At 43.4% G+C, this 22,746-nt stretch overlaps 1 protein-coding gene and 1 pseudogene across 3 annotated transcripts in view; one reads left to right on the top strand and one right to left on the bottom strand.

Moving 5' to 3' along the window:
- The window catches only part of TMEM132B (transmembrane protein 132B), a 529,452-nt gene that overhangs the window by 289,885 nt on the left and 216,821 nt on the right, over window positions 1-22,746 (bottom strand). The gene's annotated exons all lie outside the window — the stretch shown is intronic.
- LOC129460762 (transmembrane protein 183A-like) lies at window positions 2,845-4,770 on the top strand (annotated as a pseudogene).

The following is a 22,746-nucleotide window of genomic DNA, read 5'->3' as shown; positions in this document are numbered from 1 at the left end:
CATTGCTACAAAATCACAATATGCCACTCCCTAATTCATAAAACACCAATGGTGCCAATGTGGACCCACATCTAGACCATAGTCATACGTAACCAGGCACTTTTTCTCCTTGACAGCCATCTGACCTTACTTCCCTCCCACCATGCGTCCATCTAGACTCTTGCTGCATTCAAAATCAACAAATGGCTCGGCACAGCCGATGAAGTGGTTCATGCCTGTAATTCTAGCACTTTGGAAGACGAAGGCAGGCAGATCACTTGAGCCCAAGAGTTCAAGACCAGACTGGCTGACACGGTGAAACCCCATCTCTATAAAAAATACAAAAACTACCCGGGAGTGGTGGTGAGCACCTGTAGTCCCAGCTACTTGGGAGGCTGGGAGAATCACCTGAGCCCGGGAGGCAGAGGTTGCAGTGAGCCTTGATCTTGCCACTGCACTCCAACCTGGGCAACAGAGTGAGATCCTGTCTCAAAACAAACAAACAAACAAACAAAAAAGCAAACAAGCACTTCATTACTTGTTTGATTCACAAAAAAATGGTCACCATAAAAACCAAAATACCAAAGATTTCTGTGTCTCTCCTACTAGAATATAAGTCTCATTAGATAAGAGAACTATCTAGTCAGTGCAAAAGCAATGGCTGGCAAATATAAGACACTCAAATATTTGTTGAACTAATAAATTAATGAATCTCCCATATGAGAAATATTATGTAACACTGATCCACCTCCTATGGTTTCAATAAAAAATACATTAAGCCCCTGGCATTCACTAGATTGTTGTTTAGATCAATTGATCATGTTTCTTTCAGTTGCCAAACCTACTTATAAAGTACATGAAAGTGACAATAATAAAGTTATTTTCCTTGGGAAATTAAAGCCTGAGGGTTACATAAGGTCTTTGTCCAAGACAAATTTTGTCGGCATCTTTTCTCATGTGACCTAGGACATTTTAGTTCTTCCGTCACTAAAAAGGCTCCCTCTGGCCATAAAGTCCAAGGTGCATTAATCACCTCCAACAATAGGGTCCACAAGGCAGCCTCCAGCTGCCAAGCTCCTTGGCATGATGTGAAACAAAGAGACAAGGTGAGGCTCTGCGGAGCTAACCTCCCAAAATCAGGGGAGCAAAAAGATGCTAGACAGGTCCCCAAACCCTAGATATCCAACTCTCACACAGTTTTTTTTATCCCTTCAAATATTATCAAGAGAAACAGGAATAAATTAAAAAACCAAACTTTCATCTTGCCTAGTTTTTTAATCTTTTTTTGCTGTGAGAGCAAAAGAAAACAATCTACATCAAAGAAAACAATCTTGCCTAATTTTAAAGAGTTGGGAACTTGTTTTAAATGCCCAGCATTAAATTTCTTAAGTAAAATAAGTCAGGCACATGGAGGCAAATGCAGCATGATCTCACTTATATGTGGAATTGTACAAAGTTGAATTCATAGAAGCAGGGAGTAGAATGATGGTTATCAGGGTCTGGGGGAGCTGAAAGGATGGGGAAAGGAGAGGTGTTGATCAAAGGGTAGAAACTGGCTGGGCATGGTGGCTCATGCCTGTAATCCCTGTACCTTGGGAGGCCGAGGCAGGTGGATTACCTGAGGTCAGGAGTTCAAGACCAGCCTGGCAAACATGGTGAAACCCCATCTCTACTAAAAACACACAAAATTAGCCGGACATGGTAGCACGCTCCTGTAATCCCAGCTACTTGGGAGGCTGTAGCAGGAGAATTGCTTGAACTCTGGAGGCAGAGGTTGCAGTGAGCCGAGATCATGCCACCGCACTCCAGCCTGGGCAACAGAGTAAGACTCCATCTCAAAAACACAAGGAAGAAACGTTCAGTTTCACTAGAGGAATAAGTTTTAGTGATCTACTGCACAGGATGATGGCTATAATAAATAATAATGCATTATATGCTTCAAAATTGCTAAAAGTATATTTTAAATATTCTTACCACAGAAAATAAGTATGTGAGGTGATGGATTTATTAATCTGAATTAATCATTCCATGTTTTAAACATATAGCAAAACATCACATTGTACCCCATAAATACATATGATTTTTAATAAACATTTTTAAATAAAAAATAAATTTTAAAACATAGAAACAAAAATTTAACTGATAGAAATAAGTGTTTTCAGAATATGGGACAGATACCCTAAGGGTACATGAGAAAACTTTAGGTGGTATGACAAGGATATAACATTAAATAATATTGAATAAAAGAAATACAGAGAGTTTCGGCCGGGCGCGGTGGCTCACGCCTGTAATCTCAGCACTTGAGGAGGCCGAGGCGATCACCCTGAGGTCAGGAGTTTGAGACCAGCCTGACCAACATGGTGAAACCCTGTTTCTACTAAAAATACAAAAATTAGCCGGACATGGTGGCACACGCCTGTAATCCCAGCTACTTGGGAAGCCGAGGCAGGAGAATCGCTTGAACCCAGGAGGCAGAGGTTGCAGTGAGCTGAGGTCACACCACTGTACTCCAGCCTGGGTGATGGAGCGAGACTCCATCTAAAAAAAAAAGGAACAAAGAAATACAGAGAGTTTCTAATCTTTTTCAACCCTTTTGATTAAATCAAGTAGAAAGTTGCAGTTGTTAATGTCTTCAAACTTCTCTAACACTTGCAAATCTGCCCTTTTAACAGAAAGAGCTAATAAGCCTCAAAGTCAAGGCATTTTAGAGCCTTCACCTATCTAGCTTGGATGTAATAACTCTAGCTTTGTATATATTTATTATTTACAGTTGCCATCTATTTATCATGAGTGATGCTGGCTTTCCATTTTCAAAAGAAGAGACAAAGTTTCCGTTTTAGGTAAACTTGCCTTTGTAAAAATATGCACTGACTTGTGTGGCGATTCCTCGGGGATCCAGAACTAGAAATACCATTTGACTCAGCCATCCCATTACTGGGTATATACCCAAAGGACTATAAATCATGCTGCTATAAAGACACATGCACACGTATGTTTATTGCGGCACTATTCACAATAGCAAAGACTTGGAACCAACCCAAATGTCCAACAACGATAGACTGGATTAAGCAAATGTGGCTGCTCTGGTGTGGGGTGGCCGCGGAGCTGGGCGGAGCTGGCCTGCGGCTCCCGGGGCCAGCTCTCCGGCCGGAGACATGGCCCGGGGCCCGGCCCGCTAGGCAGGCCTCGCCCCGATATGGTCGCCATGCCCAAGAGAGGAAAGTGACTCAAGTTCCGGGCCCACGACGCCTGCTCCGGCCGAGTGACCGTGGCGGATTACGCCAACTCGGATCCGGCGGTCGTGAGGTCTGGACGAGTCAAGAAAGCCATAGCCAACGCTGTTCAGCAGGAAGTAAAATCTTTGTGGCTTGGAAGCCTCTCAGGTTCCTACAGAGGAAGCTCTTTCTGGGGCTGGTGAGCCCTGTGACATCATCGAAAGCAGTGATGAGATGGATGCCCAGGAGGAAAGCATTCATGAGAGAACTGTCTCCAGAAAAAAGAAAAGCAAGAGACACAAAGAACTGCACAGGGCTGGAGGAGAAGAGTATCCCATGGATATTTGGCTATTGCTGGCCTCCTATATCCGTCCTGAGGACATTGTGAATTTTTCACTGATTTGTAAGAATGCCTGGACTGTCACTTGCACTGCTGCCTTTTGGACCAGGTTGTACCGAAGGCACTACACGCTGGATGCTTCCCTACCTTTGCGTCTGCGACCACAGTCAATGGAGAAGCTGCACTGTCTCCGGGCTTGTGTGATCCAATCTCTGTACCATATGTACGAGCCATTTGCTGCTCGAATCTTCAAGAATCCAGCCATTCCAGAAAGCACCCCCAGCACATTAAAGAATTCCAAATGCTTACTTTTCTGGTGCAGAAAGATTGTTGGGAACAGACAGGAACCAATGTGGGAATTCAACTTCAAGTTCAAAAAAAACAGTCCCCTAGGTTAAAGAGCAAGTGTACGGGAGGATTGCAGCCTCCCGTTCAGTACGAAGATGTTCATACCAATCCAGACCAGGACTGCTGCCTACTGCAGGTCACCACCCTCAATTTCATCTTTATTCCGATTGTCATGGGAATGATATTTACTCTGTTTACTATCAATGTGAGCATGGACATGTGGCATCATCAAGTGAGACTGGTGTTCCAAGATTCCCCTGTCCATGGTGGTTGGAAAATGCGCAGTGAACAGGGTGTGCAAGTCATCCTGGACCCAGTGCACAGTGTTCGGCTCTTTGACTGGTGGCATCCTCAGTACCCATTCTCCCTGAGAGCATAGTTACTGCTTCCCATCCCTTAGGGGCAGCCTCGAGTCTAGTCCATTAGTAATCAGATTCCAGTTTGGACAGGGTGGCTGGATTGTATATCTGGTTAGTAATGTACATGCTCTTCAGGTTCTAGGGCTCCTGTTAGGGGAGGGAGAAATGTTGAATCAAGACGGAAAACAACTACTATGATTTATAAACATATTTTAATGTAAAAATTTGCATTTAAAAGGAGTGGCCCTGTTTTCTGTGTTAAAACTCCATTTGGTGCTATTGAGTTTGTTCTTTATTCTTTTATCCCAGTGAAAATTGTTGATCTTGCTGTAGGGAAAAATTAAACTCTTTGAATCTTCAAACAAGGAAGTTTCAGCATTCCCTTATGGATCAGAGGAAACTTAGAGGCCTGAAATTGTTGCTTCCAGTTTAGCTGCCCCTCAAATTCAAGTGAATATTTTCCCTTCTCCCTTTACCTTTCTCCAGAAATAAAGCAGGTGACAGGGTTTTCAGAATCTTAAAAAAAAAAAAAGAAAGAAAAAAGAAAATGTGGCACATATACACCATGGAATACTATGCAGCCATAAAAAATGATGAGTTCATGTCCTTTGTAGGGACATGGATGAAACTGGAAAACATCATTCTCAGTAAACTATTGCAAGGACAAAAAACCAAACACTGCATGTTCTCACTCATAGGTGGGAATTGAACAGTGAGAACACATGGACACAGGAAGGGGAACATCACACTCCGGAGACTGTTGCGGGGTGGGGGGAGGGGGGAGGGACAGCATTAGGAGATATACCTAATGCTAAATGACAAGTTAATGGGTGCAGCATACCAACATGGCACATGGATACATATGTAACAAACCTGCACATTGTGCACATGTACCCTAAAACTTAAAGTATAATAATAATAATAAAATATACACTGACTTAAAGAAGATAGGGATTGAACAGTAGTAATGATGATGCATACACATAGAAGAAATAATGAGGTCTGACGGAAGAGAGACAATGCCAACTTCCCAGTCCCTGAAGTCAGAAGTTGCCAAGGTAAGATGAGTTTATATAGTAAACCCACTACTGTAATAGCTATGCATTTATTTTAATGTGTACTAGGAAAAAATAAAACTAGAAAATCAAGAGATTGATTTTCCACCTTAGTGAGTGATAGAAAATTTTCTTTGAAGATAAACTTACTGCCCAAAAAATGTGTATCAATCAAAATTAAAATAGTAAAGGGGAAAGAGTTTGGGTGGTATGTTGCTATGAGCACAAATCACGAAGGTGGTCCACGAATAACTCCAGCTTCAGAGATGACTGGGGCTGTCACTGACTTCCACAGTTAGGCTCACACTCTACTCCAATCCTGCAGCTGCACCCTGGGGGTCTTTGAGCAACAAATCAAAGAGGCAATTATCTACAACAAGAGGCCGTCTCACCGTCCAGTTCAATTCAGCTAAGATGACAGCAGCTGGTACCACAGTCTGAGAAACACACTCCAGGTTGAGTTTGCTCAACAGCTCAGATGAAAGGAAAGAAAACATATCTGGAGGAGGAATCAATCTGCTAAAAAAGAAATCTATCAGCAGTTGTCAAAAAACACTCTTCTGTGGAACACACGGCCCCTACCTTAACCTGTCTATGCCTCCTATGTCTCCACCACTAGCAATTCACAGAGTGACCAATGGAAAGCCATTAACAAAAAGAGTTTTCAAGCAAAGAAAACAGATTTTTAAGAAGCAAAACACCCACAACCTTTACAAAGTTAGACTGATCTGGAATAATTCAATGAGTGGTTAAACCCTAAAACACATTTCAAGAGCAATGTTATTGAACTGAGTTTAATGTAATTTCTTGGCATCAAATTATTACAGCAATCAAACCACCCATCTTTCACAGACTTTTAAACTTTTTAAAGGCCTCTTTTTAAACTTTTAAAACTTTTTCAAAGGCCTCTGTTTCTTGTTTACATCTCAGTTTGTCTAATGATTCTGTCATCAAGAGACTGAGGCTCAGAGAAGTGGAGTGGCTCAAGCAAGGTCATAAAGAGTCAGAACCAGGCTCAGACACCCAACTCCACAATTCTCCCCTTTCCACCATCCCCTGTCACTGCTCCTTAAGAAGGCAGTAAGAATATGCCTTCTTTGTGTTCTTACACCAAACATCCTGTTCAGAATCATCATTCTGTATCCTAGGACCATCTCTCGGAATGAAAAAGATAAAACCGCATGACCCCTACTAGAAAAATAGAGACGCTACTATGACTGCACTGAAAAATCACACTTACCTTCGAAGAAAAGATGACCCATATCCTACTTTTGTCTGCATTTTAGGAGCCTGGAGATACTGGGTGCACCATGGAAATTATTTATATTTGACATAAAATCATGTGATAGTAACCTAAAATGCCAAACACTCAAGGGAGAATGTAAGTTAGAGTTCCTTGTGTGCAAACAACAGAAATCCTTTCTGGCCAGCTTATGAGAAGATTTCTAAAAGGGATGTTGGGCATCTCGTAGAATAGGAAGGAGAGGCCTAGAAACCCAAGCCCAGAAATGGGCTAAGATCCAAGGAAAGTAATTGGCAAGACCTCCACAGAGAACATCTGATCAGAATCACCAGACCCCACCTCCAAGCTTCCACTTCAGCTGGCACCAAACAGCATGTGTACCTAGCACCCATAGAATCGCGTTTCCCATTGGCATCCATAGAATATCTTCCCCAGTAAGCGATGCACATCACCTGTGGATCAATCAGCAGGAGGGACCCTCATCTCTGCCCCCATTCAGTCTGATTTACGCATACACTCACGCATATGTGCATACACATATGTACATTCACACACATACATACATTCACACACACACACACACACACAGCAGTAGACACATGTGAAGCACTGCTCTGCTGCCCCTCAGCCCACCTGATTTTCAGAACCACTGGAAGGGACAGTTCCATGTGCCACAGCTAGGCGCTATCACCAAGGCAGCCTTGACTTCTCCACAGTTTTCTCCAACTTACTGACCCAGATCAACCTTCAACCAACTGGGAAGGGAGGCCAATAGATAAACTCGCTAGCCTCCCGATTTTCCCGAGGGACAATTCTGAGGGTCCTTGTACACAGTTCCAAGAGAGCACCCCAGTGGATGACATCCCAGGGACCCTTCATCTTCCTCCTTGGTCTCACTCTCCCCATCCTCTCACTTCTGCTTTCTGGTGTCACCTCCCAGATTAACTACCTGGGCCCCAGGTCCTGGTCAGGAGTCTGCTTTGTGTCTACATGCACACCTTGTGTGCACTTGTACAGCATGAGATGTCTATGGGAGAGTGGGGCCTTGGACCCCCAGCAGGTTGAAAGGTGTGTGGAATATCAAACCCCCAATGTCTCAACCACAGGGGCTCAACACACCGTGCCTGTAACTCCACAGAGCTGGAATGGGGCTAAGGCTGGTTTTACGCATATAGTGTGCTTAGTAGCAAGGCTAACACAAATTTGGTGTCTTCCTTTCTCTCTCTGTATCTCTTGTGCCATTAAGAATCTGACCAGGACAGAAGCAACTCTGAGCATTTAAAACAGGAAAATTAATCCAGGGAAGAGGGTGTGCATTCATGGGCATCTGGAAGGCCCAACTGAGATTAGTGCAGCAGGAACTGATAGCACCCCTAGGCCAGAAGGACAGAAGGAAGTAATGTTTTCAGAACCAGGGACCAGGGTCACACAAAGGACAATGGAACCACAGAGGACTCATTAAGCAGGAGAAATGTGGCTGCTACCATGGACACCATGGGTGGGAGGGCGGCCTTCCTCTTGCTTCCAGTCTTCTACCAGTGCCTCCCATCAGCTGAAGCCAGTTGTGGGTAACTGGAAACCACAGCCTGCAGGGACAGCCTCCTTGGAAAAGGAAGAGAAACTAGTGGATCTGACGGTGATAACCGAGCACCAACATATGCCACGCTCCAATCACGTGCTTGGGATCACGTGCCCCACTCCAATGATGTGCTTGGAATCTATCCATAAACTCCTTGATGCCCTGGGAGATGATTCATCTGAGGCTGGAAGGATGCACTCATCTTGCTCATTGCAGTGGGTTGAATGATGGCCCCCAAAAGATATGTCCATCCAGAACCTGTGAATATGAACTTATTTGTGCATGTAAGCAAGGTAAATATCTCAAGATGAAATCATCCTAGGTTACAGTGAGTCCCAAATCGAATGGCCAATGTACTTATAAGAGACACACAGGAGGAATGACAATGTGAAGACAGAGGCAGAGACTGGACTAATGTGACAACAAGCCAAGGATCTCCAAGAATTGCCAGCCACCACCAGAAGCTAGGAGAGAACTACGGGACAGATTCTCCCTCAGAACCTCAGAAGAAGGAACCTACCCTGCCCATACCTTGATTTCAGACTTCTGATCTCCAAAACTGTGACAGAACAAAGCCCTATGATTTTAAGCCATCAAGTTTGTGGTAATTTGCTATGAAAGCCCTAGGAAATGAACACATCCATCCTCAGCTCCGTTTCTTTCTTGCACCACAGTATTCTCTCCTTTCCAAATTGAAGATAAATTCTGAATCAGAGAGACACGAGCAAAATAGAAGTTCACAGATCCTCCCTGAATGTAGTGTTGTGATCTGAAAAACCCTCATCTCTCAAAGCTCTCAATTCCACACACCTCTACCTGTAGTGGCAGCACTTGGAAATGTCCTTGCTTCATTCATGATGGAAAATCTCAGCTCTGGAGCTGGGAGCATTTATTCCACAGGGCATGTAATATTCTGGTGCTCAAATGCATTTTCAATCTGCCTCTCTTTCATGATAGGCCCTGCTTAATGGCAAAGCCATCTGTCTACTTTCTGGATTAACTGGTCAGGGGACTCTATTAAAATTTCCAATTGCTGGTGTAACAAACCACCACGAGCTTAGTAGCATAAATATATTGTCTTATCATTCTACAGTTCAAGATCCAAGATGAGCTAAAATCAAGGTGCTAGCAAGGCTGTGATCCTTCAGGAGGGCCAAGGAGAATATCCATTTTTTGTCTTTATTTTGGGGGGTTTTCTGTTTGTCCTGGAATCTGCTGTTGTTTGTTGGTTGATTGGTTTTTGCTTTTTCCAGCTTCTAGAAGCTGGCTGCATCCTTGGCTTGGGGCCCCTTCCTGCATCTTCAAAGCCAGCACCGTAGAATTCAGCTCTCTCTCTTTGATTCTGAACTTCTGCTTCCTTCATCCCATTGAAGATCCTGTGGTTACATTGGTTCCACCTGGATAACCCAGGATACCCTCCTTATCTCAGCTGATTAAGCCTAAATTCCATCTTCAACCTCAATTCCCCCTTGCCATGTAACATAACATATTCACAGGTCCTGGTGATTAAGACTTGGATATCTTTGGAGCACTATTATTCTGCCTACCAAAGGCAGGGAAGCTCCAATTAAATTCTTGATAGGGAGATCCTTAACCAGAAAAAGAAGGCTTGGTAGGCAGATCCACATTTTAACCTGCTGCATTCTTCCCAAGACAGGCAAGGCAGTGATGGGTGCTTTGTAGACAGTCCACCAGATCCTGGGGACTGAGGGGGGTGGGGCTATACACACGAGACCTCACTCAAACCTCCAACAGCAATAACAGGCAGTTCTAGCATCATTCTCCACATATGAGCAAATGAGGCTGAGAGACATTAAAGATTCAATGAAAGCCAGCAGCAGCACACACTGCCCTTTGGCCACTGTTAACTTGCCCTTTCACCTTATTGACCTATAACCTTGATTGAGGGGGGGACAGAAATGTCCACTTAAACACATTCACCTCCAAAGACTCCCTTGCAGCTAGAAGTGACCATGGCACAGTTCTGGCCAATGAAATGCAAGTGGGTAGCTCTGGGTGGGAGCTCTAGGAAAACGAAGTGTTTCTTATAGCAAAGGCCACATCCGGCTGTGCATGTCTATTTCCCTTGCCCTGCTGCCATCTTGCTTCTTGGAATCCAGACATGATTCCTAGAGGTGCAGCAGCCATGAGGATAAAAACTATGGGTTCAAGATGAAGCACGTGGAGCCTGAGTCTTTGATGGCCCAGAGAACAGCTACCTCCACCTTTGACTATTTACTTTTAAATTCATATTATGGGAGAAAACTAAAGCCCTGCTTGATTGAAGCACTGTCATTGGATTTGATGGTACGTGCAGTCAAACGCACTCCAACTGATATCAGCTCACAGCTGGTCCATGGCAGAATAGGGATCTGAACCAGTCTTCCTGGATTTATTATTCCTGCTTTTTCCATGATACCACACAGTTTCCTGGAATTAGTGACAAGCTGAAGGAAGAGATCCACCCCATATCCACAGGTATTTCAACATAGAGGTCTCACCTACCTCCTGACCCCAACACCAGCATCCCTCCCAGCTGGGCGGCCCATCACTCCATACTCAGTGTCACCACCTCTACCAGAGTGAGAATGCCTTCTCCGCTCCCATTCCCATATCTTCATTTAACCAACTTCTAACAGCCAAGATCAAGTGACACTTCCCCTTGTCCAGCCTCCCTAAATACCTACCTTTCAAAACATTCTTGAAACCCCCTTCACATGAGCTCATCTGACTGTACGTGTGCACTGTATCCCCAAAAGAACTTAAGATTTTGTGAGTAAGGTCCCCATGCAAGTCACCTTGGTGCCTCCTAAATCTCACCAGCTGGGTGGGTGCTCCATGAATAGCTGTTAAGTGAACCCATAGCAAGCAGCCAGAGTTGCAGGCTCTAGAAAGAGATTCTCTTTAAAGAAAACAGTTCATTCCACTTCTCTAAGGGATCTGTCCAACTCAAGGAGAATCCTTTGAAAATATTCAGACGTCCCATGAGACAGATCAGACCTATATAGTGGAATAAAAATTATAACAACATGGAAAATAATATTTAGATCCCTGATCCAGGCCCTGTTCTGAGCTACTTACACATATTAACACATATTAACCCATGTATTCCTCACAACAGCACTCTCAAGTAGGGGACATCATTACCCTCATTTTATAGCAGGGGGTACTGAGGCACAGAACACACATGAGAAGTGTCCAAGATTTAGGAATTCTGAACCTAACCACCCAACCTCACTCTTTGTTCTCAAGGTCTTGCTACCCAACCTCTACTTCGCCTCCACCAGTCCAGCCCACAACCCAAAGTTCCCTGCCCTCTGACGTGGGCTTCCTGTCTGGGTCTCTCCTTGGTTCAGCTGCTCCTTGACCTTCAGGATAAGTCCCGGCTGTCTCACCCCAGCTCTGGGAACTCTCTCCATTTCATGCCCCTATGAGCAGCTCCCCATCAACTGAAGTAAATCAGCCCTCAGTAACCACATGTTCCCCACTACCCACCTGCACAGGTGTTCTGTGCCTCAGAGGCAGTGCACAGGCAGCAGCTTGCAGACCTGCATAGCAACAGCACTGGGGAAATGCAGGCCGCTGGCCCCACTCTCAGCTAGCCTCTCTGAGTGGGTCTGGATATGGCCAAGAGATCTGCATTTTACCAGCCTGTCCTGTCCCTCTAAGGGATAACACTGCCAGTAGTCCCAGAGCATGCTTGGAGAAACCTCGGGAGGGTTCTGGATGGCCTGGAAAGCCAGTCACAGTTTTCTTCCCTGCTCCCCACACTGGAGCAGGCATTTATTTCACATAGATCTGCTTTCAGATCACTGCGATGTGCCTAGGGGCACTGGCTCAGGTGCCAAAGTCTGTGCCATGGCCACAGAATCCTAGGGTCCCTGCCTGGCACACTCAGCTCCCCCTTAGACAGTGGGCTTCATAGGGCAGCCTCAGCCCTCATAAGGGGAAGGGGCAGGGGATGAACTTGCTCTCTTTGTATCCCTCCCTCAACCTGGGAGCTTCTCCCCTGTAGGAAACTCCCTCTAGACTCATATCCCTCCAGGAAGTGGGGAAGTGGTGCTATCCCATTCCGAGATGAGGAAACAAGGACAGCAAGAGTTTAAATAGCCCTGAACCCAGGCAGCTGGCCACTGGAGGAGCTGCTGGGCGGGAGGAGTGTAAATGAGCATCCACCGGGGCTAGTCTCCTGCCTCACTTAAGGGGGCACCTGCTGTCAACCAACATTCCCAGTCCTCAGGCATCCCGTGCCCTGTCACTTTGTTTTGCTTTAGCATGGGTACCATCTGTATTATTACTTAATATTTTTATTTAAGTCTGTTCACTGGGCTTACACAAATTTATCTGGGGAGGAAGCAATATATCAGCACTTGAAGTGGAAAAAAAAAGCAATATCAATTTCCATAAAGAGAAGAAAACCCTAAAATAAGTACAATGGAAAAAAACAATGTTATTGAATTCTAGCCAGACACTGCTGCCTGCCAAAGCCTCCCAGCCTGGGATGTGGGCTCTCATTTAAAACAAACACAAGCCATCAGACAAGGAGATTAGCAAGAGGTTAGGGGGTGCAAGAGACTGGAGCCTCAGACAGACACCACGTCCTTGACTTAACCAGGACACAAAGAGGATGCAGGAGGAACCACCTCTCACCAGGTAATTCAGTGCTACCTCAGCACCAAGAGTATGTGGTACCGGAATACCTACAGTCATCTGAGTTATCACCTGAAACCATTTTTCGCCTTCCCTGGCGGTTCCCAAGGTGTGAGTACAGACTGATTTTAGGTGGTCTCTAAGATGGCTTGAAGACAAAAGTCATTCCAGAACCTGATAACTTTTGGAGAGAAAGGGAAGTAACAAAATTAAGAATTCACAGGAACATAGAAGGTGATTTAGTTCATGTGCCGGTGTCACCAACGTGCGTTTACCACATTCTCTGAACCTCCATCATGTTACTATGGAAACACGCAGCCGTGGTAAGTCAAACTTTCTACCTGGGTGTGACAGAGTGTGATGTGTGCACCTCAAAGAGAGCCAGCAGCCACCAGCCACAGAATAAACCACTTGCTCGCCCATCCAGGACACTCACTAATTACATAACACAGATGACATCACATATCTGAGTCCTGATGTAACTTTTTCATGTTGGTTTCCTTTCCTTCAAGATGAAAAGCAAAGACGGGTGTTCCTCCACTCCATGACGAGTTATACATAACTCCAAAAACATTTATCCTTTAGCAACAAAATGTATCTCTTTGCGGTCACCTGGGGAATCACCAAAAAAGGACATATTGGCACTAGATCCTGAAAGCAGCTAATAAAAAGGCAAGGCATGGACACTTTTTTCCCTTGAAAACTCAGCCTCCATCTCCTGAGTCTTTAGAGACTGTTGCATATTCATATGAGTCCATCCACCTTGATCACAGGTTAGATTCTGAGTCTGAGATTGAGTTTCTTATAGATAGCAACAATGAGCTGGATTATTCATATGCATACACACACAGAAAGGGTTGGCTGTTTTTTGTATCTGAACTCAAATATTATAGTACATTGTGTGCTATCCAGTTGCAGTACAATTTCTGACACAATTTCCATAATAGCAAAATTTACATACAGATGGCAAATAAATAAAACCTTTCTGTATCTTGGTCTGCAGTTCTTATGGTCAGCAAATCCTATTAGGGGCTTTATTAAGCTGCTCAGTGATGGAAATGTTATATCTGATCTTATGGATTTCAGCTGTGCAATCTAGCCCTGCTACAAAATGAAATTTAACTCTCAACATTTTTCTGCAACATGAAGCCACCAAAATTGAGGGCTTTTTTCTGTATGGAGCATTGGAAATATCCACTCTTTCTCATTTCTCATTCGAGCCACAAATGGTGTCTTTTTTCCATCTATTTCCTCTAACAGCACATAATTGCAATTAGCTAGTGAGCACCAAGGGATACAAGTTGATCAACATACAAGGTTGCCAAGCAGAAATAAGTTTAGGCAAGAAAGATAGAGAAGCCGGGGCGGGCGGGCCGGGGTCGGGGGCGGGGCGGCGGGGCAGAGGGATCTCTGCAATGAAACATGCATTAGGAAGACTTGGCTGAAACCCCCAGAGAAACCCTTAAGAAATCCCTCTCTGTGAGCCTCACCGTTTCAACTGTGGCAGGAGACATCCAGGACTCAAGGGACTGTCTATTACTAGTTAAAATCAGCCACTTTCTATATCTAAACAAAGGAAAAACAAAAAAACATGTTTGTGGGTGAGCTGAGTTGAGGTCTGCACCATACAGACTCCCATGAGAATCCAGATACTTTAGAATTCCCTGTGCCCCCGGAGAATTTAAATGGAAAAGCCATCTCCACTCTAAGAAGAATGAGCCTCCACAGAGAGGACTTCAGAGGGTCAGAGGTCTTCGTAATAACCCTTCCTTTTGCACTAACAATGTTCTTCATAGCTTCAATCCCGAAGGAACATCCCTAAAGAGGAAATCTAACGTGCAGAGCAAGATTCTTGTGTGTCACACACCTGCCAAGGAGTGGCACCGACAAACAAATCCATCCCAGAAGTAAAATCCTATGCTCTTGGCTGGATGTGGTGGCTCACACCTGTAATCCCAGAACTTTGGGAGGCTGAGGCAGACAGATCACTTGAGGCCAGGAGTTCGAGACCAGTCTGGCTAACATGGCGAAAGCCCGTCTCTACTAAAAATAGAAAAATTAGCCAGGCTTGGTGGTGCGTGCCTGTAATCCCAGCTGCCTGGGAGGCTGAGGCATGAGAATCACTTGAACCCGGGAGGCGGAGGTTGCAGTGAGCCAAGATCGCACCACTGAACTGCCTGGGAGACAGAGTGAGACTCTGTTTCAAAACAAAACAAAACAAAACAAAAAACAACTGTGCTCTTAAAAGACTCAAACTGATAATGAAACAGAACAGAAAACACAGGTTAAAAAGGGGAGGGGACAAGGATAAGGGACATTAAGAAACTTCTGAATTAATAGCTGATGGCTTTAAAGGCTCTTTCATTACTTTCCATTGCAGGGCATTACAATGGTACTCTGTAACGGAAGCTAAAGGAAGCTGGGGCTGCCATATGAAGTACCGCAGACTTGGGGCGCTTAAACAACAGAAATTTACTTTCTCGTAGTTCTGGAGGCCAGAAGTCCAAGATCAAGGTGTTTGCATGGCTGGTTTCTTCCGAGACTTCTCTCCTTGGCTTGCAGATGATCATCTTCTTCCCGTGTCTTCACATGAATCTCCCTTTTCTTAGAAGGTATTGGATTAAAGCCCACCCTAATGACCTCATTTTAACTTGTTGACTGCTTTAAAGGCCCTATATCCAAATACAGTCAGATTTTGAGGTCCTGGAGGTTAGGGCTTCAACACAGGAACTTTGGGGGACACGATTCAGCCCATGGCAGGCATCCAGCCACATGAGTGAACGGCTGTATCCGAGATGTAAAGGCGTATGGTTCCCATTTGCTGAGTCCCAGCTACATGTCAGGTATAGTTCCTGGCACTGGGGACACATACCCCTGCCTGCATGGAGCTGACCTTCTAATGTGGGGGAAACAGATGACAAATAAGCGAACAAATAAATAGTTTATTTCAGGTGGCGATGAGTGCTTTGAAGAAAATCAGTTGGATAATGGGGCCGGGATTGCCAAAGAGGACCACATAGGGATGGTCAGGGAAAAGGGGACATCCAAGGTAAGCCATGAATGGCAAGGAGAGACCAGCCCTGCAGGCATGTAAGGGAAGAGCATCCCAGGGAAAAGAAAAGAAAATGCCCATGAGACTGGAGTAAGCTTGGTGGGTCCCAGGAGCCTAGAAAAGACGGCGTGTGTGGCCAGAACGCTGCGGGAGATGACATCGGCGGGGTGGGTGGTCCGTCATGAACATGCAGCTTGGCCTTTTACTCATTTCATTCCCATCAGGCCCTGTGCCCTTCGGTCACAGTCAACACCACTGCACATTTGTAGCAGGAAAGGGGACTTTTTACCTCACAGCTGCTTTTCTACTTCCAACCCAATCAGAATTTCAAATACTTCATGTAAAGTATCACCAACGGCAATCCTAACTAGTGCAAAATGGGTGTCCTTATTTCTACTTCTTTCCACCGGAGAAACATCTCTTAACATTGATCTGACATTGCAACCCCAGGGGCAGGCAAAAAGCTCCTTTGGCTAAACAAAAGAGGGCATAAGAACTGGAAGAGGTTTTGATTTCCCATTGAGAGGGAAACTGCCAATATATTTATTAAAGTAGCAGATGTAACTGCATTGCTGTAAGTGAAGAAAAATCACTACTTGGGGATCCTGGAGGTAAGTGGCAAGTTTGCTAATTCTGGATTTCAAGTTTAATTCCACTCAAGGGATACTTTATGAGCTCTAGCAAGCTGCCAGTTCTAGCTGGGGACACAGGCTCTGCCAAGTCAGCAATCCCTGTCTGCAAGAAGCTCATAATCAAAGAGACTGACACAAATTCAGTTAGCTAAAATATGCTAGGAAAAATGCTAGATTCCAAGTTTGAATAAAATTCTCGAAAACCAAAGAGAAGCACATGTTGAATTTCTTGCAAAAAGTTTTGTGGATTTAGACCACATAGACAGGAAGAAATGAAATTAAAAATTATATCTAACCTTAAAATTACAGTTGGCACAATGCATTTGCTTTTTTCCTAGTTTTTAGTGATTTCTTCTGAAATATTCTGTCTAACCGAAGTGAGTGACAGTCAATTTAAACATAATGGAGATAGAGGCCATTTTTTTTTTTTTTTTTTTTTTTGAGACGGAGTCTCGCTCTGTAGCCCAGGCTGGAGTGCAGCGGCGCAATCTCGGCTCACTGCAAGCTCCGCCTCCCGGGTTCACGCCATTCTCCTGCCTCAGCCTCTCCGAGTAGCTGGGACTACAGGCACCCGCCACCACGCCCGGCTAATTTTTTGTATTTTTTAGTAGAGACGGGGTTTCACCGTGGTCTTGATCTCCTGACCTCGTGATCCGCCCACCTCGGCCTCCCAAAGTGCTGGGATTACAAGCGTGAGCCACCGCGCCCGGCCGAGGCCATATTTTTAATAGAGCTGACAGAGAGATAAATGGTATGCTATGCTTCTATTGTATTAAAATAAAATCTGATGAAATTCTTAACCAAACAATACCCCCCTAGTGAAAATGAAAAGATCACAAAGTGCAGCTTGCATCTCTAATTAGTGCTAATACTGTCCCTTTGGATTCCCCTTGAATTTCCCTGTAATTATTTACTGCACAAGTCACTGGAGGACAAAATGTCAACCAGACAAACTGAACTAGCTCCACACAAACTAATGACACACAGCAGATCTACTGTGCACACAATTACATACTTTTCTTTTAAATAAAATTCTCTGTTACTCTTAAGTGGGTGGTAAAAAGTAAGGTGGTTGCATAATTGTGTCTTGGAAACCCACAAGGTACACAGAGGAGAGTTTTCAAGCCCCTGGAAAACAGCCCCACATTACCACTGGGACTCTGAGCATCACTTTATAACTTAAACATGCACAAGCTTCTCTCAGCTTTAGGGAAAAGAATCCCCTCACACCCCGGGTCCCTAGGATGCCCTCCTTCCTCCCTGTCTCCTCCCAGCTGTGATGGTTAATATTAAGTGTCAACTTGATTGAAGGATGCAAAGTATTGTTTCTACATCTATCTGGGTGTTTCTGGGTGTTGCTAGAAGAGATTAACATTTGAGTCAGAGTCAACGGACTCAGAAAGACCCACCCTCAATGTGGGTGGTCACCATCCGATCAGCTGCCAGTGCGGCTAGAAAAAGCAGGCAGAAGGTGGAAGGAGCTGACTTGCTGAGGCTTCTGGCCTTCATCTGTCTCCTGGATGCTTCCTACCCTCAAACATCAGACTCCAGGATTTTGGGCTTTTGGACTCTTGGACTTACACCAGTGATTTGCCAAGAGCTCTCAGGCCTTTGGCCACAGATTGAAGGCTGCACCATCAGCTCCCCTACTTTTGAGGTTTTGGGACTCATATTAAGCCACTACTGGCTTTCTTGTTCCTCAGCTTGCAGATGGCCTATCTGCAATTCAATCTTCCTTCATAAACTCCCTGTCATATATCCATATATCCTATTAGTTCTGTCCCTCTAGAGAACCCTGACTAATACACCAGTCAAACGTTGGAATGATGTAGAAAGACATTGCCTTTCCTGTTTCCATCAAGTCACATGTGACAGATAGTGCTAATTACTCACCCAATATCCATTACCCATTTCTTCCATATCAAGAAAACCCTGAAATAGACCGGATGTGGTGCCTCATGCCTATAATCCCAGCACTTTGGGAGGCTGAGGTGGGAGGATCACTTGAGTCCAGAAGTTAGAGACCAGACTGGGTGACAGATCAAGACCCCCATGTCTATTTAAAAAATAAAGAAAGAAAACCCTGATGGGGGGGAGAAGGGACTGCCCAGATGCCCAATTAAATACCTACACTACAGGATGGCCTTGATTGTGAGAACAGTTCTGGCTATTGAGCAATAGTCAAAAGATGTTGGTTACAGGAACGTTCCTTAAAGAAGGGCAGAATCGGATGCACGTGATGTTTTGCTCCTCTCTCTCCTTTCTCCCTTCTGAGTGAAATATAGATGTGATGACTACAACTGCAGCAGCTATCTTGTGATAGTGAGGGAAAGAACAAGATAATCATAAAATCCTTGATGCTCTAACATTCTTGATCCACAAAACCAATACCTACCTGTGAACATTCCCGCCTTTCCTTAAATAGATGCCTGTCTTGCTGACCCCAGTGTGCTTTGGGGTTCCTACCACATGCAGCTGATCTTAAGTCCTAACAGGGATTAACTTCAAGATCACTCATCCTCAAGCCCCTCCAGTCTGGCTTTTATTTCCAGGAGTTCATTAAATATCTTTTTTTATTTTTGAGATGGAGTCTCGCTCTGTTACCCAGGTTGGAGTGCAGTGGCATAATCTCGGCTTGCTGCAACCTGCGCCTCACCAGTTCAAGTGATTTTCCTACCTCAGACTCCCAAGTAGCTGGGATTACAGGTGCCCGCCACCACACCCAGCTAATTTTTGTATTTTTAGTAGAGACAGGGTTTCACCATGTTGGCCAGGCTGGTCTCGAACTCCTGACCTCAGGTGATCCGCCACCTCGGCCTTCCAAAGTGCTGGGATTACTGGCATAAGCCACCACACCTGGCCCATTAAATATCTTATTAAAGTTGCCAATGACCTCCATAGGTAAAAATGCAAAGAATAATTTTCATTTCCCCTGCTTGAGCTCTCAGCAGGATTCAACTCTGTTGACTTTCTGTGGTTTTCAGTCTCTTCCATTGGCTTGTGTGATATCATATTCTCTTGGTTTCTCCACTTCTCTGGCTGACATTTTTAGGTCTCATCTTTGCCATTTATCAACCTCTCAAATGTTGGAGTCCTTCAGGATTCATTCATAAGCTCTTTTTTCTTCTCATGATTTTTACTGAAAAAAATCTCATCCTTTCCAAGGCTTCAGTTATTATTATCAAACTGCCAAACACACCTAAATTTGTATTTCCTACCATTTGACCCAGTCATCCCATTACTGGGTATATATCCAAAGGATTGTAAATCATTGGGCTATAAAGACACATACACACGTATGTTTATTGCGGCACTATTCACAATAGGAAAAACTTGGAACCAACCCAAATGTTCATCAGTGATAGACTGGATTAAGAAAATGTGGCACATATACACCATGGAATACTAAGCAGCCATTGAAAAGGATGAGTTCATGTCCTTTGTAGGGACATGGATGAAGCTGGAAACCATCATTCTGAGCAAACTATCGCAAGGACAGAAAACCAAACACTACATGTTCTCACTCATAGGTGGGAATTGAACAATGAGAACACTTGGACACAGGGTGGGGAACATCACACACCGGGGCCTGTCTTGGGGTGGGGGGAGGGGGGAGGGATAGCATTAGGAGATATACCTGATGTAAATGACGAGTTAACGGGTGCAGCACACCAACATGGCACATGTATACATATGTAACAAACCTGAATGTTGTGCACATGTACCATAGAACTCAAAGTATAATAAAAAAAATCATGACAGGAACAAAACCTCACATGTTTTATTCCTGTCATGCAACAAAGTGAATGTAAAAAAAAAAAAATTGTATTTCCAAGCAAGACACAGGGAAGAGATGTTGTTACCTAAAAGCCCAGGAACTAGGACCATCCAGTGGGAGCTAAATTCCTGGCAGGGTCTACTCCCGAGGAGCATGTGTCCTACAGGAGCAAAGCTATGGAGGATATGCAGCCTCTGACAGAGACATATCAGGAAGCAGAGCAAGAGGGAAGTCCTCTACTTTCTCTACCCTTTCCCATCCTACAGTCTTCCACTGTTGGCTCCCACGGGGCAAATCCATGCAAAAAAGGAAATCATGACTCCATACAAATGTAAATTAACCAATGAATAAATAAAAATTTGATGAGGGATGGAATGTGTACATAATATCACATAGTGACTCCCCACAAAATTCTTATTAATGGCAAAGAGAAAAACAGTAACTTCACAGTTGAAAATACTGGCAGATACCACCTTAATTATGTAATTAAAGTGAACATCAACAGTAATGAGACAAATTAAAATTATGCACCACCTCATAGGATGCAATGAGAACACAGTATCATTTCTGTGGCATTAATGCAACAGATGCATAACCTGAATCTAATCATGAGGAGACAGCAGACAAACCCAAATTAAGAGACCATCTACAAAATACCTGTCATCTTAAAAGTGCCAAAACAAAACATATATAGATATCAAATATATGAAAATAGCACAAAGATGTGGAGAATGGAACTATACTGCGGTAAAGTAGCTATATTTACCTAGAGAAATAACGTGTCAATTCTAATTAGATGATGATAAAGTTAAAGATATATATTATGATCCCTAGAGCAATCACTTAAACATGCAAAGAGATATAGCTAAAAAGTCAACAGATTAAAATCAAATACTAATATTTGATAACACAATAGATTAATCAAGAAAGAAGGAATAGAGGAACAAAACTAAGATGAGAAAAATAAAAAACAAATAGCAGACCTAATTCCAACCACATCAATAATTACCTTAAATATAAATGAACTAAATCTATTTCTGGTAATGGTTGAGTGAGATACTAGAGTTGGTCCTATGTAAACTCTAGACACAATTTTTAAAGTAGCTATCCAAAGGCACTAGAGAGTAAACAGAAACAGGAAGATCATGGAGGGGAGTCCATACTCAGAGGAAGACCCACTCTAAGGAAGAATTTCCCCCATTTTTGTCACATTTAGCCTGGAGAACAATGCAGTTATTATTGTAGGGTGTAGAGAGGGCATCAACCTGGACAAAATGCCGTTGGGATTGGGAGATAGGGAACCACAGGACTGAGTCCAAGATGGCAGCTAAAGAGAGATGAGAGAGTCATGGAAGAGAAGGAGAGAATGCTCAAATTCTACCTGTCAATATCTCTGGTTGAATATTGAATCTTGTATATGCAGATCAGTCTCAAAGCATGTCAGCTAAAGAAAAAAGATTCATACTGAGATTGTACTTATGATCCAAGAAAGAGATTTGCAGTTTGACTACAACGAAATTAATTGCCTGCTGAAACAAAAGAAACAACACTTACTGGAAAATCAATAATAAGAATCCAGAGTCTTCACAACTTAGCATTCATAATATTTGAGATATAATAAAAAATTGTCCAAAATAGGAAGATTTTTAAAAATGAGACCCATTCCAGAATGAAAAGACAATCAATTGAAATCAACCTGAGGATGACCCAGATGTTAGAATTACCAGAAGAGCATTTTAAAGTTGCTAATTATAACTGTCATCAGTGATGTAAAAGAAAATACACTCTTAATGAATAAAAAGCCATGAAAACTCAGCAAACATTTGCAGCAACATGGGTGGAACTGGAAGCCATTATGTTAAGTGTTAAATAAGCCAGGCACAGAAAGACAAATATCACATGTTCTCACTAACATGTGACAGCTTAAAAAAAAAGTGGGCCTCTTGGAGGTAGAGTAGAATGAAGGTTATCAGAGGCTGGGAAGTGGGAAGGAGAGGGATGAGAAGTTGATTAATGGGTACAAAAATACAGTAGATGGAAGGAAATAGTTATAGTATTCAATAATACAGTAGGGAAATTATAGTTAACAATAATTTATTATATATTTCAAAATAGCTAGAAGAGAAGAATTCTAATGTTCCCAACACAGAGAAAAGATAAATGTTTGAGGTGATGGATACGCCAATTACCCTGATTTGATAATTACACATAATATACATGTATCAAAATATCACGTGCCCAAAAATATGTACAACTATAATATAATTTTTTAAATCAAGTAGAACAATATCTTTAAAATGCTGAAAGAAAAAAATTGCCAACTCAGAACTCTACAAATAGCAAAAAAAAATTCTTCTGGAATAAAAATGAAATAAAGAATTTTCAGATAAAAGAAACTAAAGGAATTTATTGCCAGTAAATATGTACTTCAAAAAATTGCCAAGAGAAGTCATACATGCTGAAGGGAAATAATAACAAATGAAAACTTGGATCCCCAGAAAGGAATGAAGAACGTC

This window comes from Symphalangus syndactylus, chromosome 13 (assembly GCF_028878055.3).
Source record: "Symphalangus syndactylus isolate Jambi chromosome 13, NHGRI_mSymSyn1-v2.1_pri, whole genome shotgun sequence".
Taxonomy (NCBI): Eukaryota; Metazoa; Chordata; class Mammalia; order Primates; family Hylobatidae; genus Symphalangus; species Symphalangus syndactylus.
Note: the sequence above shows the minus strand (reverse complement) of the source record. Positions and strands in the feature narration are given on the sequence as shown.